General features: G+C 46.8%; 1 long non-coding RNA gene across 2 annotated transcripts in view; it reads right to left on the bottom strand.

Annotated features, from left to right (window-relative positions):
• LOC309526688 overlaps nucleotides 1-24883 on the bottom strand; it is a 76424-nt gene that overhangs the window by 40726 nt on the left and 10815 nt on the right. The window contains exon 3 of one of the 2 annotated variants that reach the window (XR_014216839.1): nucleotides 2156-2225. This is a non-coding gene — a long non-coding RNA (uncharacterized lncRNA). Of the gene's footprint in view, nucleotides 1-1704; nucleotides 2226-24883 lie in introns of those variants that run through there. The other variant, XR_014216840.1, reaches the window with a different exon arrangement.

Raw genomic sequence — 24883 nt, 5'->3', positions numbered from 1 at the left:
GAAGACAGGAGTGCCTGGTGTGCACGGGGTCACGAAGAGTCGGACACGACTAAACGACTAAACAACAACAGCAAAATGTAGTATAAACACTGATAACTGGGAAACACTGGCCTGCGAGCGCTCCAGTTGGAGAACAGCCTTTACCAAAGGTGTCATGGGTTTTGAAGACGCTTGAACTCAGGATGAAAGGGGGAAACGTGGCAAGAGGAAGTCACGCTTGGCAAACCTTCAGTGTGATCAACTCCCGCCTGGAAACCTATGTCCCCACTGTGGAAGGACGTGTGGATCCAGAATTGGCCTCCAGTCACTTACCGACTCACTTTTAAAACCATGTTTATGTAAGACATGGGTAGGCAAACTAAGGCCCAGGGGTCGGATCTGGCCCAATCCAGCCAACGGACGGTCCGGGAATCAGTGTGTTTTTACATAAGTAGAATGTGTGCTTTTATTTTAAATGCATCTCTGGGTTATTTGTGGCACATAGGAATTTGTTCCATTTTCCCCCCAAAATATAGTTCAGCCCCCCACAAGGGTTGAGGGACAGTTGACTGCCCCCCTGCTGAAAACGTTTGCTGACCCCTGATGTAAGACAATCATACTTGACTACAAGTGATTGCCAAAGAATAATAATGCAGAAATATGCAGCTGTCCCATATGGGGTTCGAACCTGCAACCTTGGGCATTATCAGTACAATGCTTGAATCAACTGATTTACATAGTAGATCCACCCCGGGTCCTGAATACAGAAATGAGTCTGCAAAAAGCCCTGAGATGGTGGCTTCAGATCCCTGAACAAAGTTTCTCCCATCACAGTGCCGTGTGAGCAAAAGCAACACATTTGCCCCAACGTTCCCTCCCATGCAAATGAATGGGTTGTCTTCCATTTAGCATGCAAATGAATGGGTACTTTCCATTTAGCATTTAAAACAAGAGGGAAGGGCTGTCGTACATGAGTATAGAGCATGCTTTGCATGCAAAAAGGCCGAAGTTCAATTCCTTGTGTCTACAGGTAAAAAGGGGTGCGGGTGGCACTGTGGGTTAAACCACAGAGCCTAGGACTTGCCGATCAGAAGGTCGGCGGTTCGAATCCCCGCAACAGGGTGAGCTCCCGTTGCTCGGTCCCTGCTCCTGCCAGCCTAGCAGTTCGAAAGCACGTCAAAGTGCAAGTAGATAAATAGGTACTGCTACGGCGGGAAGGTAAACGGCGTTTCCATGCGCTGCTCTGGTTCGCCAGAAGCGGCTTACTCATGCTGGCCACATGACCCGGAAGCTGTACACTGGCTCCCTTGGCCAATAAAGCAAGATGAGCGCCACAACCCCAGAGTCGGCCACAACTGGACCTAATGGTCAGGGGTCCCTTTACAGGTAAAATAATAAAAAAAGATAAAGGACTCCTGGACGGTTAAGTCCACTCAAAGGCGACTTTGTTGTGGCACTCTTCTTGCTTCAAGCCGAGGGAGCTGGTGTTTGTCCACAGAAAAGCTTTCTGGGTCATGTGGCCAGCAGGACTAAACCACTTCCGGTGCAGCAGAGCACCATGACGGAAGCCAGAGCGCATGGAAACGCTGTTTACCTTCCCCCTGGAGTGGTACCTATTTATCTACTTGCACTGGCCTGCTTTCGAATTGCTAGGTTGGCAGGAGCTGGGACAGAGCAGCAGGAGCTCACCCCGTCGTGGAGATTCGAACCGCCAACCTTCTGATTGGCAAGCCCAAGAGGCTCAGTGGTTTAGACCACAGTGCCGCCCGCGTCCCTAGCCTCAAAAGTCTTGTGCCTGAACCCCTGGAGAGCTACTATCAGTCATTGCAGACAACTACTGAGCTAGGGCCTGATGTGATATAAGACATCTTCCTGGGCACCTGTATGACAGCAAGAAACTGCCTGCTTTAGTAGGCAGCACATGGGTCTTTGGGCCGCCTGTCGCAGCCACGGGTAGTGTTATTGCCTGAGGCTAGGGCTGGTTCTCGGTTGATGAGCTTACATAGCAGGTGGGTTGCTGCGAGGGTGAAGAGCAGGTCAGGATGCAGGCCTTAATTGTTGCTGGGTAATCACACAATCTGCAGCTGGCGGAGTTTGGAGAGGCAAGGGGCTGGCTCTATAAATAGGAGTCACGCCATTAGGAAGAAGCAGGTGTTGCTGTTATCTCAATGCTCACCTGGCCATGGTTGTCATAGTACCTGGAGCCTGGCGGTTCAACGATATTCCTGCAGCACGACTCCTGTAACCTAAGTGAGGAGGAAATAACGTGAGCAGCAACCTCGGACTGAGGCAGAAGGAGCGCCAACCTTGTCTCTGGCAAAGCATCCCTTCCTCTAACAGCAGCCCAATAGGCTGGAATTCTGTGGGTGAAACCTCGGGGCCATCTCCATGCCAGCGGAGGTTTTGCCTGCTAGATTTCTGCAGTTGAGGCATGTGTGTTATTTATTTACTTATTGAATTTCTATACCGCCCTATACCCGGGGGTCTCAGGGCAGTTCGCAGAATAAAATCAAAGATATAAAACCACAAAACATGTACCTTCTGGACCCCCTCTCCTGGTATGCGCCGCGGAGGACCTTAAGGTCCACAAATGACAACACTTTTGGAGGTCCCAGGTCGCAAGGTGGTTAGATTGGTCTCAACTAGGGCCAGGGCTTTTTCAGTACTGGCCCCAACTTGGTGGAACGCTCTGTCACAAGAGACCAGGGCCCTGCGGGACTTGACATCTTTCCGCAGGGCCTGCAAGACAGAGCTGTTCTGCCTCGCCTTTGGTTTGGACTCAGTCTGACACTTATGTTTCCCTCCCCTTATGGTTTTGATCTATGGGCTACTTTTAAAATGAGGCTGCATTTCAAATTGTAGTTTAACCTGTATTTTAAATTGGTTCTTTTCCTATTATGATTTTACTGTAATTTTACTAGTGTTAGCCGCCCTGAGCCTGGCTCTGGCTGGGGAGGGCGGGGTATAAATAAAATTTATTATTATTATTAAACAACAACCCAATAGCCCCCCCCCCCAAAAAAAAACCACACATTTTAAAGGGGCTTTACATCTATTGATTGCACTTAGAAGCAGAATGCATTGACAAAGATATATAAATAACATTCAATAAATCTTTACAATGTCGGACACATCATAAAAACAGATCCATTGCAAAATAAACATCATGTAAATAAAATATATCAATATTTTCTTAAATTGCTCCCAGTAAAGTATAACATCCTACACTTCAGAATTCAAACATAAACCTTCTGTCTGGCTAGCCTTTTGCTATAACCTTATACAGTGGTGCCTCACAAGACGAAAATAATCCGTTCTGTGATTCTCTTCGTCTAGCAGTTTTTTCGTCTTGCGAAGCAAACCCATTGACGGATTAGCGGATTAGCGCTATTAGCGTCTTTTAGCGGCTTATCTGCTGATCGGATCATCTGATAAGCGGCTTAGCGGCTTAGAAAAAGGGGGGAAGGGAAAAAAAAACAGGAACTCACAAGACATTGTCGTCTTGCGAAGCAAGCCCATAGGAGATTTGTTTTGCGAAGCACCTCCAAAACAGAAAACCCTTTCGTCTAGCGGGTTTTCCGTCTTGCGAGGCATTCGTCTTGCGGGGCACCACTGTATAAATATTTTTAGTTTAATCAATTATACCACACATCCCAATCTGCTATTGAAAGCCATTATTAATTTTTCATTCATTATGTAAAAATCATTACTACTTTCACATCCTGCCTTTCCTTCATCACGGGACTCAAAGTGGCAATCCATGGCATTCCCTGCACGTGTTGGACTTCTGCCTGGTGGCTGCAGCACCTACATTTAGACCACATCTTGAGACTCTGTAGTTTATTTCACCAGGAAAATGTGCCATTCCTGCACTTCCTGCACTGCAAGTTCCTGCAAGGTTGTTCTACTCCCAGCCTGAGAAGAAAAATTGCTATTATCCCATAGGTGGAGGGTTCTGTGCTGGAAACGGACTGGAGTGCACTGCTAAATTTTAGAATCTCATAGAAGCTCCTATTGTTTTGTTATCCTAGCTGTCCTTGGCGCAATCTGAAATCTGTTCCACACCTTGCCGAGGCTCATCTAACAGGTTCTTTTAATTGTGCGAAAGCAATTAACATGCTTATTTTTAAGAATTCAAAGAGCTGCCTCATTGGTCTCCCGATTGGGGCCGCAGTGTGTGGGGAGAGGGATCTAACCCGTTCATCCTTTGCTGCGGCCCTACAGAAAATCACCGCCGCAAGGAGGGCACCAGCTCTCTGAATTCCTCCTATATCGTTTTCCAAGGCAGGTTATATTGGGAAAACCTATTGGTGTTTCGCAACTTTCCGACTAGTTGCAGGACCTTAGCCAGACCTAGCAGAGTAAACGCAGAATCCACGGAAGCAATTGGCGACTTGGCTGCAGACAGGATAGACGAAGCAGGAACCAGGAACTTGTAGTTTATTATACACAGTGGACTATTTACAGAAACAGAACACGGATCTTTTGCTAGCTCTCTCTGACACAACTCCTACACTGACACACAGAACTCTGAACCTCTGAACACTGAACTAACACATTTCAGTTAGTAGGCCATTAATTATCACTCCCATGAAAGAGCTTGACCAATCAGGGAGCTGTCTCCATGTCTCTGTTATCACCAGGCAGACTAACTCCTTCAGATTGCCTTCTGGCTGTCTGCCAAACCTTAATTGACTCTGTGTGAGTACCTGCACGTACACAGTTTCCCAACAGGTTATCGCTTTTGCTTTACGGTTCTTGCCATGCTACAGTCGCCCCCTTCAATGTTCTCTAACGGAGAGGTGGAGAGAACCTGTGGCTCTCTTGGAATATGGTGATACCTTGGTTCTCAAACACCTTGGAACCCAGTTTGCAAACTTTTTTCAGAAGCCAAACGTGCTCTGTTTGGAGTGTTACGCTGACGATTTGAGTGCCACACTTCCGTTTTGAGTGTTACGCCGAGGTCTGTCTGTTTTTCCTATTTATTTTTCGTTTTCATTTTTGCGGCTCTTTGTTTTGTGTGGAACCCAGTTCAGCTACTGATTGATTGATTGGGTGACTGCAGTACGTTGTTTACCGCTTTCATTTTATGGATCAGCGGTCTCGTTAGATAGTAAAATTCATGTTAAATTGCTGTTTTAGGAGTTGTTTTTAAAAGTCTGGAATGGATGAATCCATTTTGCATTACAGTGGTACCTCAGGTTAAGTACTTAATTTGTTCCGGAGGTCCGTTCTTAACCTGAAACTGTTCTTAACCTGAAGCTCCACCGTGCCGCCGGAGCACAATTTCTGTTCTCACCCTGAAGCAAAGTTCTTAACCTGAGGTAATATTTCTGGGTTAGTGGAGTCTGTAACCTGAAGCGTATGTAACCCGAGGTACCACTGTACTTTCTATGGGAAAGCGCGCCTTGGTTTCGGAACGCTTTGGTTTTGGAACAGACTTCCAGAACGGATTCAGTTTGAGAACCAAGGTTCCAATGTAGTTGAAATCCGGCTCCCATCAACCTTGCCCATTGGCCAGGCAGAAGGTAGGATCCAGAGAGACCCAGAGGTTCCCCCTGCCCTGCTCTAATGGTTCAAGGGCCTGTGGGGTGTGACTTTTGGAGTGTGGGCCCCTTTGCAGACGTCCTCACAAACGTTCCCACTGCAGATAACAACTGGGCTTGGTAGAGTCGTCAGGCTGACCACACAAAAAACCTCTTTTGCTTTACTTCTCATTTCTCTTCTTGCTTCGCAACAGGAATTATATAGAATTGCTGAGAGTATGAGGAAACATCTTCCTTGACCTTTCGTTTTGGGAACCAAGTAGCAGACAGGGGGTCTGCTTTCCTTAACCTTTGTCTCTGTTTCCAAAAGAAGGCGCAAGAGGAGGCTGGTTTGGGCCTCTAAACTGGGAGGACTAGACCCACCGAATGTCAAGGAGATAAAGAACAACACAACTTTTAGAAGACATCTGAAGATGTTTTCAACGTTTGATGTTTTATTATGCTTTTATATGTGTTGGAAGCTACCCAGATGCCGGGTATAAATATTATTATTGCTGTAGTTCTTGTTGTTATTATTAATAATACAGTGGTACCTCGGGTTACATACGCTTCAGGTTACATATGCTTCAGGTTACAGACTCCGCTAACCCAGAAATAGTGCTTCAGGTTAAGAACTTTGCTTCAGGATGAGAACAGAAAACGTGCTACGGCAGCGCGGTGACAGCGGGAGACCCCATTAGCTAAAGTGGTGCTTCAGGTTAAGAACAGTTTCAGGTTAAGTACGGACCTCCAGAACGAATTAAGTACTTAACCTGAGGTACCACTGTAATAATATTTCAATGACTCTTTCTCCACCAGTTGGTGGAAACTTCACTAGGGTGTCAGCACAGTAGCTGCCTGGGTAGAGCATGAGATTCTTAATCTCTGGGTCCTGGGTACGAACCCCGCCTTGGGCAAAATATTCCTGCATTGCAGGGGGTTGAACTAGATGTCAACTTTATGAAGGGGATGTGAGTGGCAATGTGGTCTAAACCACTGAGCATCGTGGGCTTGCCGATAGGAAGGTCGGCGGTTCAAATCCCCGCAATGGGGTGAGCTCCTATTGCTCTGTCCCAGCTCCTGCCAACCTAGCCTTTCAAAAGCAGGCCAGTGCAAGTAGATAAATAGGTACCATTGTGGCAGGAAGGTAAACGGTGTTTGTGTGCGTTCTGGCTTCCTTCACAGTATCCCGTTGCACCAGAAGCGGTTTAGTCCTGCTGGCCACATGGCCCGGAAAGCTGTCTGTGGACAAACGCTGGCTCCCTCAGCCTGAAAAGCAAGGTGAGCGCTGCAATCCCATAGTCGCTTTTGACTGAAGCTGGGACAGAGCAACGGGAGCTCACCCCGTCGCAGGGATTTGAACCGCCGACCTCCCGATTGGCAAGCCCAAGAGGCTCAGTGGTTTAGACCGCAGCACCACCCGCATCCTTTGTTGTTGTTTAGTCATTTAGTCGTGTCCAACTCTTCATGACCCCATGGACCAGAGCATGCCAGGCCCTCCTGTCTTCAGTCCCCTATAATGAGAAGAACGTCCTTCTTTGGTGTCACTTCTATAAGGTGTTGTAGGTCTTCATAGAATTGGTCATTTTCAGTTTCTTCAGCACCAGTAGTTGGTGCATAAACTTGGATTACTGTGATGTTAAAAGGTCTGCCTTGGATTCGTATCGAGATCATTCTATCATTTTTGAGATTGCATCCCAGTACAGCTTTTGTTGACTATGAGGGCCACTCCATTTCTTTTACGGGATTCTTGCCCACAGTAGTAGATATGATGGTCATCCGAACTGAATTTGCCCATTCCCGTCCATTTTAGTTCACTGATGCCCAGGATGTCAATATTTATTCTTGCCATCTCATTTTTGACCACATCCAACTTACCCAGGTTCATGGGTCTTACATTCCAGGTTCCTATGCAATATTTTTATTTACAGCATTGGACTTTCCTTTCGCTTCCAGGCATATCCGCAACTGAGCGACCTTTCGGCTTCAGCCTAGCCGCTTCATCAGCTCTGAATCCTTAGTACAGTGGTGCCTCGCAAGACGAAAAGAATCCATTCTGTGATTCTCTTCGTCTAGCGGTTTTTTCGTCTTGCGAAGCAAGCCCATTGACGGATTAGCGGATTAGCGCTATTAGCGGCTTTTAGCGGCTTATCTGCTGATCAGATCAGCTGATAAGCGGCTTAGCGGCTTAGAAAAAGGGGGGAAGGGAAAAAACCAGCAGGAACTCGCAAGACATTGTCGTCTTGCGAAGCAAGCCCATAGGAAATTCGTTTTGCGAAGCACCTCCAAAACGGAAAACTCTTTCGTCTAGCGAGTTTTCCGTCTTGCGAGGCATTCGTCTTGCGGGGCACCACTGTATTGTCAAAACCGACTGGCAGAGGTGCTGCAGGATTTAAGACCTGGGACTCATCTTCCCCTATCTGGAGAAGCTGGGGATTGAACCCCTCACCTTCTGCATGCGAAACAGGTGTTCTGCCACTGAGCTGAACCCTTCCCCTTCAATTACCATGCCCAGAAAGCACAAGCCTTCTAGCATCGCTGCTGCTGCTGCTTGTTTGCAAGGAAGGTGGGGGAAAGAGGGAAGAAATCTCCTTTCACTCCCTCTAAGTCCCTTTGCCTAGGATGCAAGTGAACTGGAAGTGCAGAAACGTCGAGAACATGCCTACCAGCAGAGCTACTCTGTGCAGGTTTATTTGTGGCAGTTCCGGAGGGCTAAATATTAAAACCTCCGTCATTCGGCTTTTGGGGAAGCGTTGCCAAGTGTAGGTGGGCAACACCAAATGACTAATGCAAACCACGCGATATACTTAGAAAATGTGCGAGGACAAGACGCCGCCTGACCGAGGGAATGAGGAAAAGACGCATCTGCGTGCATCTGCTCCTGACAGACCTTCTGCCGTTCTTCTGGCCTCCGTATTTGGGTTACAAGCCCTGCGTCCAGGCAAGGCCCCTCCCTTTCCCCTCCTCTTTTCTTAAGCAGTCGGGAAAAGCTCTTTGCCAAACCAATAAACAAACATAGCGGCAGCTTGGCATTAGCCAGCCAAGATACCTATCATAAATTGGGATGTGGAGCCGACAAAGGAAATCGGTTGAACGATAAAATCCAGAGCAAAAACGAGGGTGCGAAGAGAGCGTCTCCACAGAAGTCCTAAAGGGCAAGTGACAAAAGACCTTTGCTGTCTTTTGAAAAGCTGGGTGGGGAAAAGGGATTTTCTGTCAGGGGCAGCCTTTCCTGGCGTAGTTGCTGCAGCAACAGCACAAACTGTACCTGACAGACACACACACACACACACACACACACACACACACACAAATTCCCGCAAGAAGGTAGCTGCAACATCCTGTAGTCCAAGAGTTTGGGGCCTCGGGCATCTAGGGGCCAGAGACAGCCCTCCAGGCCTGTCTATCTGGCCCTCAGGACACTTTCCAGGCTGCACCCCCTCTCCCTAGGCAACCACACTGCCACACCCTCCAAGTGTCCTTATTTTCCAGGGACAGTCCCGGGTTGACAGAAACCAAACCCGGAATGAACTGCTTCTCCTTAGGGCATCCCTATATTCAAAGTGCTGGTGCTGACCTTTAAAGCCCTAAACGGCCTCGGTCCAGTATACCTGAAGGAGCGTCTCCACCCCCATCGTTCTGCCCGGACGCTGAGGTCCAGCTCTGAGGGCCTTCTGGTGGTTCCCTCACTGTGAAAGGCGAAGTTACAAGGAACCAGGCAGAGGGCCTTCTTGGTAGTGGCGCCCGCCCTGTGGAATGCCCTCCCATCAGATGTCAAGGAAATAAACAACTATCTGGCAGCCCTGTTTAGGGAAGTTTTTAATGTTTGGTATATTATCGCTTTAGTATTATTATAATGATGATGATGATGATGATTAGAGCCACCCAGAGTGGCTGAGGAAACATAGCCAGATGGGCGGGGTATAAATAATAAATTATATTATTATTATTATTATTATTATTATTATTATTATTATTATTGAAACATTGGAGGATGTGGAGTTATGTGACCCCCAAGCCAAGGAGATGAGTAACTCTTCAACCTTTAGAAGACATCTGAAGGTGATACTGTACAGTGGTACCTCTGGATGCGAACGGGATCAGTTCTGGAGGCCCATTCGCATCCTGAAGCGAGCGCATCCCGCGTCTGCGGGTCGTAATTCGCTGCTTCCGCGCATGCGCATGACGTCATTTTGAGTGTCTGCGGATGCGCGAGCAACAAAACCCGGAAGTAACGTGCTCCGATACTTCCAGGTCGCAGCGGAGTGCAACCTGAAAAGGCTTAACTTGAAGCGACTTCAACCCGAGGTATGACTGTGTAGGGAAGTTTTTAATGTTGCATTACGTTTTTATATATGTTGGAAGCCACCCAGAGTGGCTGGGGCAACCCAGTTCGATGGGCAGGGTATAAATAATAAAAGTGTTATTGTTATCATTGTTAAGTAAAGGTAAAGGGACCCCTGACCATGAGGTCCAGTCATGACCGACTCTGGGGTTGCGGCGCTCATCTCGCTTTATTGGCCGAGGGAGCCGGCGTACAGCTTCCGGGTCATATGGCCAGCACGACTAAGCTGCTTCTGGCGAACCAGAGCAGCGCATGGAAATGCCGTTTACCTTCCCGCCGGAGCGGTACCTATTTATCTACTAGCACTGGCGTGCTTTTGAACTGCTGGGACCGAATAATGGGAGCTCACCCTGTTGCGGGGATTCGAACTGCCGACCTTCTGATCAGCAAGCCCTAGGTTCTGTGTTAAGTAGAGCATCCCTATTTTCATCAGAGAAATGTTGGAGGATACGTACTCCTCACCAGCCCAGCTCCATACCCAACTCACCCTGAGTGTCTTTGCCTACCTGGAATATGTCCTTGAACCCTGATTATGTGTCTTCGCTCGCCTAGAATAGGAGAGGACAGAGGGGGTGCCCTCAGGTCCTGCCCCCCACCGGGAGATGACGCCCCCTCCTCAGGTTGCCCCAAAGGGAATTCCCCTCTTGCCCTAGCCCACCAGCCCCCCCTCACACAAAAAATTACAAGTTACTGGGAACAGTTATGGACCACAGGTATGAAGTTTACGGCATGTAATGCCTTAAGAGAGAATATTATGAAAATGATATACAGGTGGTACATGACACCAGTCAAGCTTGCAAAAATCTATCATCTGCCCGATAAGAAATGTTGAAAATGTAAAGAAACTGAAGTTACATTCTTTCACCTTTGGTGGACGTGCCCAAGGATTAAGGCTTCCTGGAAAATGATATATAATGAAATGAAAATGGTATTTAAATATACCTTCCTGAAGAAACCAGAGGCCTTTCTCCTGGGCATGGTCGGCCAATTGGTGCCAAAGAAGGATAGAACTTTATTTATTTATGTATGCAACAACAGCAGCAAGACTACTCATCGCGAAGTATTGGAAGACCCAGGAGCTACCCACACTGGAAGAATGGCAGATGAAAGTGATGGACTACATGGAATTGGCAGAAATGACTGGCAGAATCCGAGACCAGGGAGAAGAGTCGGTGGAAGAAGATTGGAAGAAATTTAAAGACTATTTACAGAAATATTGCAAAATTAATGAATGTTAGAATGATGTTGGAATGTAGCTAGGTAGTTTAAGCAGTAATGCTATAAAGGTGTATGTAAAAAAGGATTGATAACAGATGAAAATTTAAAGTTACAGTATGTTAAGTTAAAGGATCATGAGAAAACAAAGAGGGAAAGAAATTGCTGACTTAAATAATTGAACTGGAATACAAAAAAGGGAGGTATGAGGAGGTCAGGGAAACAAGGATATGAATGTAAGCTTTAGAAAGATTGATTCATTTTCCTTTTCTTCTTTTTAAGTGTTTTTTTATTCCTTTTTTGTTGTTGTTGTATTTTGTATTTTCCATGTATTTTTATTTTTTGTTTTTGTGTAATTCTTTTTTTCTCTGAAATTTTAATAAATATAATTTTTTTAAAAAAATTACAATCTTTCAATTCTTAACCGCACCATCGCATTTCCAGGAAGCAAACACCTACTCGTTTTAACAAACCTCGTCTGTGAGGAAAGAGACTTCCCTCAACGCAAGCCACAAGAGGCAGGGCTGAGGAGAAAAGAAACATATATGGACAGTCGAGGAAGTCGAGGCGGAGATGGGAAACCACGATGACGCCAAAGAAAATGGCGGTCGGCGTGGAGGGGAAGTTGTCGTGACCTCGGCTGCGATCTCTAGAAGCCTTCGGAGGGGGAAGCAAACTGAGGGACGTCGCCAGTATCTTTCCGCTGCCTTCATTTCCCCCACACCTCGCAGCACATTTATTACGACTGAGTCGTTTTTTCGTTGGCATAACGGAAAAGTAAAAGGGAGGAGGGCACAGGTGGCTTAAGGCCTGCCAAGTAGCTCCCCAAGTCAAAGAAACGGTGCCCCATTTTCCTGACTTTGTTGTTGTTGTTTAGTCGTTTAGTTGTGTCCGACTCTTCGTGACCCCCTGGACCAGAGCACGCCAGGCACTCCTGTCTTCCACTGCCTCCCGCAGTTTGGTCAAACTCATGCTGGTAGCTTCGAGAACGCTATCCAACCATCTCGTGCTCTCTCATCCCCTTCTCTTAGTGCCCTCCATCTTTTCCAACATCAGGGTCTTTTCCAGGGAGTCTTCTCTTCTCATGAGGTGGCCAAAGTATTGGAGCCTCAGCTTCAGGATCTGTCCTTCCAGTGAGCACTCAGGGCTGATTTCCTTCAGAATGGATACGTTTGATCTTCTTGCAGTCCATGGGACTCTCAAGAGTCTCCTTCTGCACCAGAATTCAAAAGCATCAATTCTTCAGCGATCAGCCTTCTTTATGGTCCAGCTCTCACTTCCATACATCACTACTGGGAAAACCATAGCTTTAACTATACGGACCTTTGTTGGCAAGGTGATGTCTCTGCTTTTTAAGATGCTGTCTAGGTTTGTCATTGCTTTTCCTCTCAAGAAGCAGGCGTCTTTTAATTTCGTGACTACTGTCACCATCTGCAGTGATCATGGAGCCCAAGAAAGTAAAATCTCTCACTGCCTCCATTTCTTCCCCTTCTATTTGCCAGGACGTGATGGGCCCAGTGGCCATGATCTTCGTTTTTTTTGATGTTGAGCTTCAAACCATATTTTGCGCTCTCCTCTTTCACCCCCATTAAGAGGTTCTTTAATTCCTCCTCACTTTCTGCCATCAATGTTGTGTCATCTGCATATCTGAGGTTGTTGATATTTCCTCAGATATGCAGATGACACAACATTGACTTACACCTGAGCAAATCCACGTACAGTAGAGATGAACAAAGCACAACCCGAGAAGGCAAAAGAAAGAAGGCACGGGATGTGGGCACTTCCCTTTTGGAAAAATGTAGATTTTTCATTGCATTTTCAATAAGAAACCAACATAAGAACGAATAAGCGTCACACAGCAAAGAGCGGAGACGGAAGGATAGCAAAGGTATGCAGAAAGCACAGCATTTTTTGGTCTAAGAGAAAATTATATGAAAATGTTCCATCGGAGGTATCTAACACTGAGTAAATTGGCAAAAATGTATAAATTCTAAATCAAATAAGTGTTGGAAATGTAAAGAGAAAGAAGGTTCTTTTGACCATATGTGGTGGTCTTGCAGTAAGGTTAGAGCTTACTGGGAGATGATATATAATGAATTGAAAAGGATGTTTAAAATAGCTATTGTAAAAAAAAAAAAAAAACAGAAGCTTTTCTTTTGAGAATTATAGGGACAGAACTACTGTATAGAAACTTATTCGTGTATGCTACCAGAGCGGCAAGAATGTTACTCGCCCAAAAATGGAAAGAAGCAGATGTACCAGCAAAGGAAGAATGGATACAAAAACTTATGGAATATGCAGAAATGGCGAAACTTACCGGAAGAATAAGGAATCCAGATAACAAACTTTTTATAACAGAGTGGAAATGGTTTATTGAATATTTACAGATAAACTGTAAACAGATAAGAACATTGGCAGGATTGTTGTAATAACCTGCAGTTTTGTAAGAGTACACATTTAAAGCAGCTGAACAAATGAGCAAATTAAATTAATTTGGATATGCAGAAGGTATTAGAAATAAATTTAAGGAACCACAGAAAGAGGGGGAAGGAAGTCGAGCTTTGAAATGTTAAAAGGATTGTAGAATTGGTGAAATGTATAAACCTGAAAAGCATAATTAACAAAAAAAAAATGCAGAAAGCAAAATGGCCAATCACTGCATGTTTATTGTAGCCAAATACCTTGGTACAACTGGAGGGATGGGCTGGTTGTGTTCTGTTTGGTTTGTGTAAGAAATGAAGCTGACCCAAATCACAAAAAGTTAGCGTGTTGCGCTTTGTCCCTTGGCTTCCTTTAGGTTATGTGATCGATCACACACCAAGGCTATCTGCCATTCTTTACCAGAACTCAAGATTGCTCAGGTTGAAGGTTTTCCAAAATCTGGGTAGGGATATTCCCTTCAGATGCTCCCACCCTCTTCTTCACTCTTCCAAAGAGCCCCTCTCTTAATACTTTGTTGACATACCTTTTAATGCAACTCCAATGATTTTAAGTATAAAATGGGCATGTGGAATGCAGAGCGCATTCCTGCTTGTCTGGGCAACCCCTTTGACCTTGGCTTGTGCAGCAAGAGCGCCCCCTTCTGACACAGCCAGGCAACATCTTGTTCAGAGAGGAAGCCCAGACAGGTTCTGGAAACAGAACCTAGGTAGGCAAATTAAGGCCTGGGGGCAGGATCCGGCCCAATCGCCTTCTCAATCCGGCCCGCGGACGGGCTGGGAATCAGCGGGTTTTTACATGAGTAGAATGTGTCCTTTTCTTTAAAATGCATCTCTGGGTTATTTGTGGGGCATAGGAATTTGTTTGTTTTGGGGGGTTTTTTCAAAATATAGTCTGCCCCCCCGCAAGGTCTGAGGGACAGTGGACCAGCCCCCTGCTGAAAAAGTTTGCTGACCCCTGATATAAACCCTGTGCTGTAACGGCCCATGTGCCTTTATAGAAAGAGCAAGCCAGGAAGCTCACACACCCTTTTTGTTCATATACCGCTTAATCAAAAAATATATCTCGAGGCACGATGACCTGAACATTTAGAGCACGGTTATACCACTTTAACAAAAGCCTGGGAACTGTAGTTTGTGTAGGGGGTTGTTGTTGTTTAGTTGTTTAGTCATGTCCGACTCTTCGTGACCCCCTGGACCAGAGCACACCAGGCACTCCTGGCTTCCACTGCCTCCCGCAGTTTGGTCAAACTCATGCTGGTAGCTTCGAGAACACTGTCCAACCATCTCGTCCTCTGTCGTCAATTCTGCCTGCTTCTGCCTGGCAGTGCCTTCGTGCATGTCTGCAGACGTGTGCAGAGATCTGTGCGCGTCAGCGTCTCTGGGTGTGCATTTCCCACCTGGCGTTCCAACAGCCAGCCAAGGCAAAAACAACAGTTGCATTCCAGAGGCTCTGAGCTTTGCCAACGCAGGCGCAGCGGTCCTGAGACGCAAACCCATTGTGACAGGCCAGTGGGCCCCAGACAACCAAGCACCTTCTGCTTGGTTTGCAATGGCATGCGAGGCATGGAGGCAACTGGATTTAGCACCAGGGAGCATCCCACGCCCTGTACGCTGGGCATGCCTGGAGATTTAACTGGAGGGCAGCAGTAAAGCGCTGAGAAAGTCTGGAGAGAAGGGATTGGGGGAGTGGTGCAGGAAAAACAACTTATTCCTTACCTTAAAGAAAACAAAAGAGATCACTGTGGACTTTAGGAAATGTAAATTGAATATTCAGCCATTTATTATTGAGGGGAAGTGCGTGGAACAGGTCTCGGTGTTTCAATTTCTGGGAATGGAGTTGAGAGATGACCTAACCTGGGGAGAAAACAGCAAAGACCTGATGAAGAGAGCACAGCAGAGGTTATATTTTCTGAGAATCCTCCAGAAAAACAATCTTTCAAAGGACCTGTTGATGGCATTTTACCATTGCACTGTGGAGAGCGTATTAACTTATGGTCTGTGTGTGTGGTTTGGGAGCTGCACAGCCAGGGAAAAAACAATGCTATCCCAGGTTGTAAAGACTGCAGAGAGAATAACTGGGTGCACTCTTCCCACCTTAGATCAAATCTATGCTGCCAGGTGCCATAAGAAAGCGGCAGAGATAGCGCAGGATAGTGCGCACCCCGGAAATGATCTCTTTCAGCTTCTGCCTTCTGGAAGAAGGTACAGGGTTATAAAGGCCAGGACTAACCGCCTGAGAAACAGTTTCTACGCTAATCCAATTCTGGTTCTAAACGCAGCATAAGGGGTCTCTATAGTAATAGTGTAGCTTAAAATGGGGTTTCAGAGTTTTTAGGGGGTTTTGAATGTTTTATGTAGTTTTTCAATTTCATTGTTCTGCATGGGACAATGACAATAAAGATATTGTATATCATATATCGTTAGTTGCAAGGAAGCTCTTCCTTCAAGGCCTTCCACTCAAACTCAGGAGACCAAAATGCTGATCTAGAAATCAAGGCTCCCTGACACCTGAGATCAGCCTCCTGTGATTGACAGGTCCCTTTAACACATGGGTCAGCAACCTTTTTCAGCCGTGGGCCGGTCCACTGTCCCTCAGATCTTGTGGGGGGCCAGACTATATTTTGAAAAAATACTGTATTTTTCGCTCTATAGGACGCACTTTTTCCCCTTCAAAAATTAAGGGGGAATGTGTGCGCGTCATATGGAGCAAATGCAGGCTCCTTGGCTTCAGCGATAGCAACGCGAAGCCTCCGAAGCGCAGAGGGAGCGCTCTGGACACTGCGCGTTGCTTTCGCTGAAGACTGGAGAGCGAGAGGAGTCGGTGCGCAACGACCCCTCTCGCTCTCCAGGCTTCAGGGATAACCGCCTGAAGCCTTTGGAGTGCAGCGGGAACTCGCGCTGCACTCCAGAGGCTTCGGGTTCCTTTTGCTGAAGCTGGGAGAGCAAGACTCTCCTGGCTTCAGCAGACAGGGAGAGCTGCGCAGCGCCCCTTCAGCCAAGTGGGAGGAGAAATGGAAGGGGCTCCGTTTCTCCTGCCGCTTCGCTGAAGGGGCGCTGAGCAGAGAGAGGGAGAATCCCCCCCCCTGTTCTCCCCCTCCTATGATCCGGTGCATCCTATAGAGTGAAAAATATGGTATATATGAAGGAATTCCTATGCCCCACAAATAACCCAGAGATGCATTTTAAATAAAAGCACACATTCTACTCATGTAAAAACACACTGATTCCTGGACCGTCCGTGGGTCGGATTGAGAAGGCGATTGGATTGCATCCGGCCCACGGGCCTTAGATTACCTACCCCTGCGTTAACAGCTGCACAAGTAGAAATGCAATGTCAAGCTTTATCCAGCATAAAAACATGGCAATGAGGCATGCTGAATTTTTGCTCTGGAAACACAAGAGGAAACAGGAAGCTGCCCTGCTTGTCAACGTTATAGGAAAAATTGGACTTGGCTTTTGAAGCTCAAAGGGACAGCGGGTGGCACTGTGGGTTAAAGCCACAGAGCCTAGGGCTTGCCGATCAGAAGGTCAGCGGTTCAAATCCCCACGACGGGGTGAGCTCCTGTTGCTCGGTCCCTGCTCCTGCCAACCTAGCAGTTCGAAAGCACGTCCAAGTGCAAGTAGATAAATAGGTACCGCTCCGGGGGGAAGGTAAACGGCATTTCCATGCGCTGCTCTGGTTCGCCAGAGGCGGCTTAGTCATGCTGGCCAGCAGCTGCATGTGGAGGAGCAGGGAAGCGAACCCGGTTCACCAGATCACAAGTCCACTGCTCCTAACCACTACACCACACTGGCTCTTTGTTTGCTACTATGTTTTGTGTTTTTATATTGTAAACTGCCCTGTGATCCTTGGTTGAAGGGCTGTGTAGAAATTTAATAAACTAATACAGTGGTACCTCGGGTTACATACGCTTCAGGTTACATACTCCGCTAACCCTGAGATGGAGAGATAGGCACTTACAGGCACTTCTGGTGGCCTTGCTCAGGCGATGCAACAGTTGGTGATTGCTCTTGTTACCAGGGAAAGAGTTATCACTCCATCTGCAATCTCTTTGATGGGTGCGTGGGAGAGCGAGCATTACCTGGAAGACCTTGGCCAACTACGCAATCTTTGCCGCTCGGCTTGCCCAAGGCTTGGAGGAGGCGGTAACTCTGACACCGGGCAGATGGCACTCAGAAACCTTGTATATTGCCGCATTGGAGAACCCAAGGTACCACTATAACCCAAGGTACCACTGTACTAAGCAAAGCAGAGGCCAGAGCAACTACAGTGGTACCTGGGGTTACATACGCTTCAGGTTACATACGTTTCAGGTTACAGACTCCGCTAACCCAGAAATATTAACTCAGGTTAAGAACTTTGCTTCAGGATAAGAACAGAAATCGGGCTCTGGCAGCGCGACGGCAGCAGGAGGCCCCATTAGCTAAAGTGGTCCTTCAGGTTAAGAACAGTTTCAGGTTAAGAATGGACCTCCAGAACGAATTAAGTACTTAACCTGAGGTACCACTGTAAGACGAAGTAAGACGAAGCAGGCTTGATAACACAGCACATAACCTTCCGATCCATGCTGAACAGCAATGAGCAATTATTACTGAACTGCATCAATGTGTTCTCACAAGCTGTTCCTCATAACGATGCCGCCTAGAAACTTGATTTTTTTAAAAAAATGGGGGTGGGGTGGGGAAACCCAACAATTTGGCATTGTCAATTTCCCCCGCTTCCAAGTGCAGCTGCAGTCAAGTGAGCTACGTTAACTCAGTTTTGGCCATGGACTCTGAATAACCTCCTAGACTGCTGTCCCTTCCACGCTAGCGTGAGGCTTGGAGAGTCCGTTTTCCGGGCAGCGCCTTGAAATATCTGAGCCCGACCTAAGTTTTCTGTTTGTGACTCACACTTGTGCCTCGTCCCCAGCTAGCTAAGGAGGGCCTTTGGCATGAGATTCAGCAATGAAGCAAATGCGACAGGCAGACTTTGGGGGGGGGGGGAGAGAGAGAAGAAAACCTCATCTTGAGCTTATTATTCTGAATGCTGCAAAGGGACACATGTCCGGGACTTTTTTCTTTTTTTTTTGGCGCACTCTAGGTTCATCCAGCGTCTTTTCCTGCCTGTTTTCCTGTGGGATCTTGTGGAATTCCTGCTTGGAAACTCCCTCCCCAGCTTTTCCGGTGGCAGTGAGGGACCATTCTAGGCTGTGTTTAAAGAACATCTTGGGCTGAATGTGAACCATTTTGCTCCCCTTCCCTGCCTCTGTGTCTGGGGAACACATGCTCTTGTTTTTCCATTGCAAAAAAAAAGTGCTTCCAGTCTGTTATGTACTGAGTTGAATAGGATCCAAAATGCAGCAGTCTGATTGGTCCTAGAACAATAGGATTCAGAATGCAGCAGTCTGATTTGTCCTAGAACAATAGGATCCAGAATGCAGCGGTCTGATTGGTCCTGGAACAATAGGATCTAGAATGCAGCAGTCTGATTAGTCCACAGGAGCCACCCAATCCAGCTCCAGGTGGAAGTGAATCCGCAACCTGATTGGCCTACAGGTGAATCATGGAATTAGCCAATCACTTGGAGCCCATTGTGTAATTAATGTATATAAAGCAGACATTCTGGGGGAACTTCCATTCCTCCTCACCGCTATGAGCCGAATAAAGAGCATGAAATCCACTCTCAACTCTGAGTATATTTCACAGTCTGCCACAGTTTTCTGGTGGGATACAATCCCACACCAGCACATTCGTGATGTGACGTTTTTACAGAATATTTGGGAGGTTTTGCGCAACAAAGCTTGCTTCGCACGAAAGATCAGACTTTTTCCGATAAAGGAAAGTGACGTAGAAACACTCTGGGAAATGTGGGGTTGCGCTTGCTTGGAAGCAAAGTCACATCTCCCCGTGAACAAATTACAACTGTGGGTGGGAAAGTATTAGAAATTAAGAAAAAGTATTTTACTGTAAGCAGCACAGGAGGGAGGGGAAAGAAGCACTTTGAAGGGGGGGAATGAAAAGTCAGTTTTTAAATCTGTGTTAAATTTGTTGCTCATTTGTTAAAAATTTGGAAAACTAATAAAAATTAATTGACAAAAAAAACACCAAAAAACAACCACAACCCAGAACAAATGTTCATTAAATAACAAACATCGTTCAATCACCCTGCGGACAAATGAGGTTGGGTGATTGAGCAACAGGTCATCTGGAAGAACCCAGGTCACCTGGGAGCTTTAAAACAGGATTAGACAATTTCATGCAGGAAGAGGCTACCATTGGCTACTAGCGAGGATGGGTAGGTTCGGCCTGACGTCTTCCTTGACGATAAAGGTAAAGGGACCCCTGACCATTAGGTCCAGTTGTGGCCGACTCTGGGGTTGCAGCGCTCATCTCCCTTTACTGGCCAAGGGAGCCGGCGTACAGCTTCCGGGTCATGTGGCCAGCATGACTAAGCCGCTTCTGGCAAACCAGAGCAGCATACGGAAACGCCGTTTACCGTCCCACTGGAGCGATACCTATTTATCTACTTGTACTCTGACGTGCTTTCAAACTGCTAGGTTGGCAGGAGCAGGGACCAAGCAACGGGAGCTCACCCCATCATGGGGATTCGAACCGCCAACCTTCTGATCGGCAAGTCCCAGGCTCTGTGGTTTAACCCACAGCACTACCCGTATCCCCTCCTTGACGATAGGGATAGGGCAATTGCCCCCTTTCCCCTTGTAATGCCAGCTACTCCATGCTGCAAAAGCGTCAGAGTGCAAGGGGTATTAAGCCTCTGTCTGGCTCCTTCTGCCAATAAAAGCCCGGAACGATGTGATGGGAAGGGGAAAGGGGAGAATTAAATGGCAGGTCCCAACTTAGAAAAGGGGAGGGGGGAAGAAGGAGCGACTACCACTTTTAGAACGATGCCTGATTAATCAAAGACGGTGTGGTGTTGTTGTTTAGTCGTTTAGTCGTGTCCGACTCTTCGTGACCCCATGGACCAGAGCACACCAGGCACTCCTGTCTTCCACTGCCTCCCGCAGTTTGCTCAAACTCATGCTGGTAGCTTCGAGAACACTGTCCAACCATCTCGTCCTCTGTCGTCCCCTTCTCCTTGGGCCCTCCATCTTTCCCAACATCAGGGTCTTTTCCAGGGAGTCTTCTCTTCTCATGAGGTGGCCAAAGTATTGGAGTCTCAGCTTCAGGATCTGTCCTTCCAGTGAGCACTCAGGGCTGATTTCCTTCAGAATGGAGAGGTTTGATCTTCTTGCAGTCCATGGGACTCTCAAGAGTCTCCTCCAGCACGATAACTCAAAAGCATCAATTCTTCGACGATCAGCCTTCTTTATGGTCCAGCTCTCACTTCCATACATCACTCCTGGGAAAACCATAGCTTTTACGATACGGACCTTTGTTGGCAAGGTGATGTCTCTGCTTTTTAAGATGCTGTCTAGGTTTGTCACTGCTTTTCTCCCAAGGAGCAGGCATCTTTTAATTTCGTGACTGCTGTCACCATCTGCACTGATCATGGAGCCCAAGAAAGTAAAATCTCTCACTGCCTCCATTTCTTCCCCTTCTCTTTGCCAGGAGGTGATGGGCCCAGTGGCCATGATCTTCGTTTTTTTGATGTTGAGCTTCAGACCATATTTTGCGCTCTCCTCTTTCACCCTCAATAAAAGGTTCTTTAATTCCTCCTCACTTTCTGCCATCAAGGTTGTGTCACCTGCATATCTGAGGTTGTTGATATTTCTTCCGGCAATCTTAATTCCGGCTAGGGATTCATCCAGCCCAGCCTTTCGCATGATGAATTCTGCATATAGGTAAGCAGAGAGACATCTAAGGGCAGACAGATAGTTGCCCCATTCTCAACATCAATATGTGTGTGTTTTGGTGATGGCTTCATCGTTCAAATGTTTCTTGTGCCCACAAACAAGACACTCTTCTTTCGCTGGCAACATTGGCATGAAGTGGTACAAAACACACACAAAAAACGTGCCAAATGTTCAAACTATTGCAATCTTTGGAACCATACGCAAGTCAGCAGTTATCCAATTCACACAAAGCAGTAAAAGGTGCCTTAGACCAGGGATAGGCAACCTATGGTTCGTGGGCCGGATGCGGCCCAAACGCCTTCTCAATCTGGCCCGCGGACGGTCCGGGAATCAGCGTATTTTTACATGAGTAGAATGTGTCCTTTTATTTAAAATGCATCTCTGGGTTATTTGTGGGGCATAGGAATTCGTTCATTTCCCCCCAAAAAATATAGTCCTGCCCTCCACAAGGTCTGAGTGGTGGTGGAGCAGCCCATGGCTGAAAAAGGACCCCTGCCTTAGACAATATAACAAACAGTTCTTCTCTGGCACCATCTGCTGGTCAAAGTGACAAATGCAGAAGTGATGCTAGAAAGATAATTACAGTCGGACCTTGGATGCAGAACGCCTTGCGAGTCCAACGTTTTGGCTTCCGAATGCTGCAAACCTAGAAGCGAGTGTTCTGGTTTGCAAACATTCTTTGGAAGCCGAACGTCTGACGTGGCTTTCCAACATTTTGGAAGTCAAAGGAACTTCCAGAACAGATTCTGTTCGACTTCTGATGTACCATTGTACTGATTTTTTGCATAGACAAAAAACAACAACAATAACAACAACAACAACAGAGAGAAGATGGATAAGAGTAATCCTGTTTGTAAGCAAAACCCCACAACTTTTTTACTGACGCAAGATTACAGAAAATATTCAACAACAGAAAGAACAAAACCATGTTTTTCCACAACTGGACATAATTGCCCAATGACCTGCCAGAGCCAAGAAGATTATGCCATTCAAAGGGACTTGGTCTCAGGTTGAATGAATTTATTTAAAATGGTGCAAGGCAAACTCCCAGTTAGAAGGATCAAGAGCTGGGAAAGTTTGCTAGTCCATCCGCAACATGGATTCTCACCAGTTTGCCTCGTCATCATCTGGGACCAGCTGGGCTTCCAAGGTCTCTGATGAGTCAGATTCTCCGATGCGGCAATAAACAAGGTTTCTGAGTGCCATCTGCCCGGTGTCAGAGCTGCCGCCTCCTCCAAGGCTTGGACAAGCCGAGCGGCAAAGATTGCGTAGTTGGCCAAGGTCTTCCAGGTAAGGTCTTCTAGTTATCTCCCGCTTGAACTACTGCAACGCGCTCTACGTGGGGCTACCTTTGAAGGTGACCCGGAAACTGCAATTAATCCAGAATGCGGCAGCTAGACTGGTGACTGGGAGCAGCTGCCGAGACCACATAACACCGGTCCTGAGAGACCTGCATTGGCTCCCAGTACGTTTCTGAGCACAATTCAAAGTGTTGGTGCTGACCTTTAAAGCCCTAAATGGCCTTGGCCCAGTATACCTGAAGGAGCGTCTCCACCCCCATCGTTCTGCCTGGACACTGAGGTCCAGCGCCGAGGGCCTTCTGGCGGTTCGGACACTGCGAGAAGCCAAGTTACAGGGAACCAGGCAGAGGGCCTTCTCGGTAGTGGCACCCACCCTGTGGAATGCCCTCCCATCAGATGTCAAGGAAATAAACAACTATCTGACTTTTAGAAGACATCTGAAGGCAGCCCTGTTTAGGGAAGCTTTTAATGTTTGAAGGATTATTATATTTTAATATTCTGTTGGAAGCCGCCCAGAGTGGGAAACCCAGCCAGATGGATGGGGTATAAATAATTTTTTTATTATTATTATTATTATTATTATTATTATTATTATTATTAACTGGAACCCTTCTTCCCTGCTAGGGATCGTGGTTAAAGACCCCAGCATCTATGACACCCTGGAATCTGTGCGTTCCTGCCTGTACGGAACTAGGCTGGCCAGAGGCCCTGCAGTCCCCTTTGGGGTGCTGTTGCCAGGATTGGGGACCGAACAGGAACTCACTCCGTCGCAGGGATTCGAACCGCTGACCTTCTGATTGGCAAGATCAAGCCTCAGTGGTTTAGACCACAGCGCCACCCGCATCCCAGTTCCAGTTTATCAATATCCTTTTTAAATTGTGCTGCCCAGAACTGGACACAGTACTCCAGGAGTGATCTGACCAAAGCAGAATAGAACAGGACTTTGACTTCCTTTGTTCTGAACACTATACTTCTGTTACTGGATCCAAGAATAGCATTAGTTTTTCTTTTCTTTTTGCTAGGACCCCCTAGATCCTTTTTGCATGTACTACTGGCGAGCCAGGTGTCCCCCATCTTATAGTTGTGTATCTGGTTCTCCACGGAAATTGGGGTGGGAAGACAACGAAAACAAGAGAAAAAGACATAATTGTGTTTTGATTATATATGCTAAAAATGCTGAAACTTAATAAAATATAATGGGGGGGATAATTGTGATACAGTACTGTGGTCCTAACAGAGTTCCTCATTCTGCAGTAGCTGTCGGATAATACAGAACTGCGTCTAGAAATCCTACTCAGGTTTAATTAAAGCTCTCACCACACGAGGGCAGTGCAGCACAGCCTTGCTGAAGCTAGAGAAAGATAATCCTGGTTCAATAGTACATATACAATAGCTATCCCTTAAACACACCATGATCATTTATTTTCTTTGTGTTCCAGCTCTAATTTCCTGCTTCTTCACCCTTACAACTCCACAGTATTTCAACTAAAGCCTGGGCCCCCAACTCCTGCAAAGAAATTGCTTCAGAACAGGTGGATTTTTATCCAGCATGACTAAGCCACTTCTGGCGAACCAGAGCAGCGCACGGAAACGCCGTTTACCTTTACACATTCCGAAATCAAATCAGAAAAGGAGACGGCTTCTGCAAACCCGGGACTGTCCCTGGAAAATAGGGAAACTTGAAGAGTCTGGGGTTAGCACACTGGAGTGGAGAACCACCCCAAATGAGCATTAGCACCTGAACATTTTGATAAGCTGATTCTTGAATCACACTGGGATTTCTTCTAGATGGGGAGTGGAGGCAATGTTTGCTGCAACTCTTCCACTCCTGGGATACTTACAGTGGCTATTTTCTGCCTTCAGCGCTGGAGATGAAAGACATGCCTCTGAAGACCAGTTGCTAGGATTCACAAGAGTGTGGCTGTGCTTATGTCCTCCGTACGGGTTTCTCATGGGCTTCTGGTCGGCCTCTGTGAGAACAAAACGCAGAACAAGGCGGACTTCCTTTTCAGCCCGATCCACAACAGCTCTTCATTACCTGCTAATGTGTGATCAGGTTGTATTGGGCTGCAGGAATCATATACAGTGGTACAGTGGTGCCTCGCAAGATGAAATTAATCCGTTCCGCGAGTCTCTTCGTCTTGCGTTTTTTTCGTCTTGCGAAGCACGGCTATTAGCGGCTATTAGCGACTTAGCGGCTATTAACGGCTTAGCGGCTTTAAGAAAAAGGAAACAAACTCGCAAGAACTCGCAAGACGTTTCGTCTTGCGAAGCAAGCCCA

Source organism: Podarcis vaucheri, assembly GCF_965113315.1.
Source record: "Podarcis vaucheri genome assembly, chromosome: 2".
In the NCBI taxonomy this organism is placed as follows: Eukaryota; Metazoa; Chordata; class Lepidosauria; order Squamata; family Lacertidae; genus Podarcis; species Podarcis vaucheri.
The sequence above is the reverse complement of the archived record's forward strand: the minus strand, read 5'-3'. Positions and strand labels throughout refer to the sequence as shown.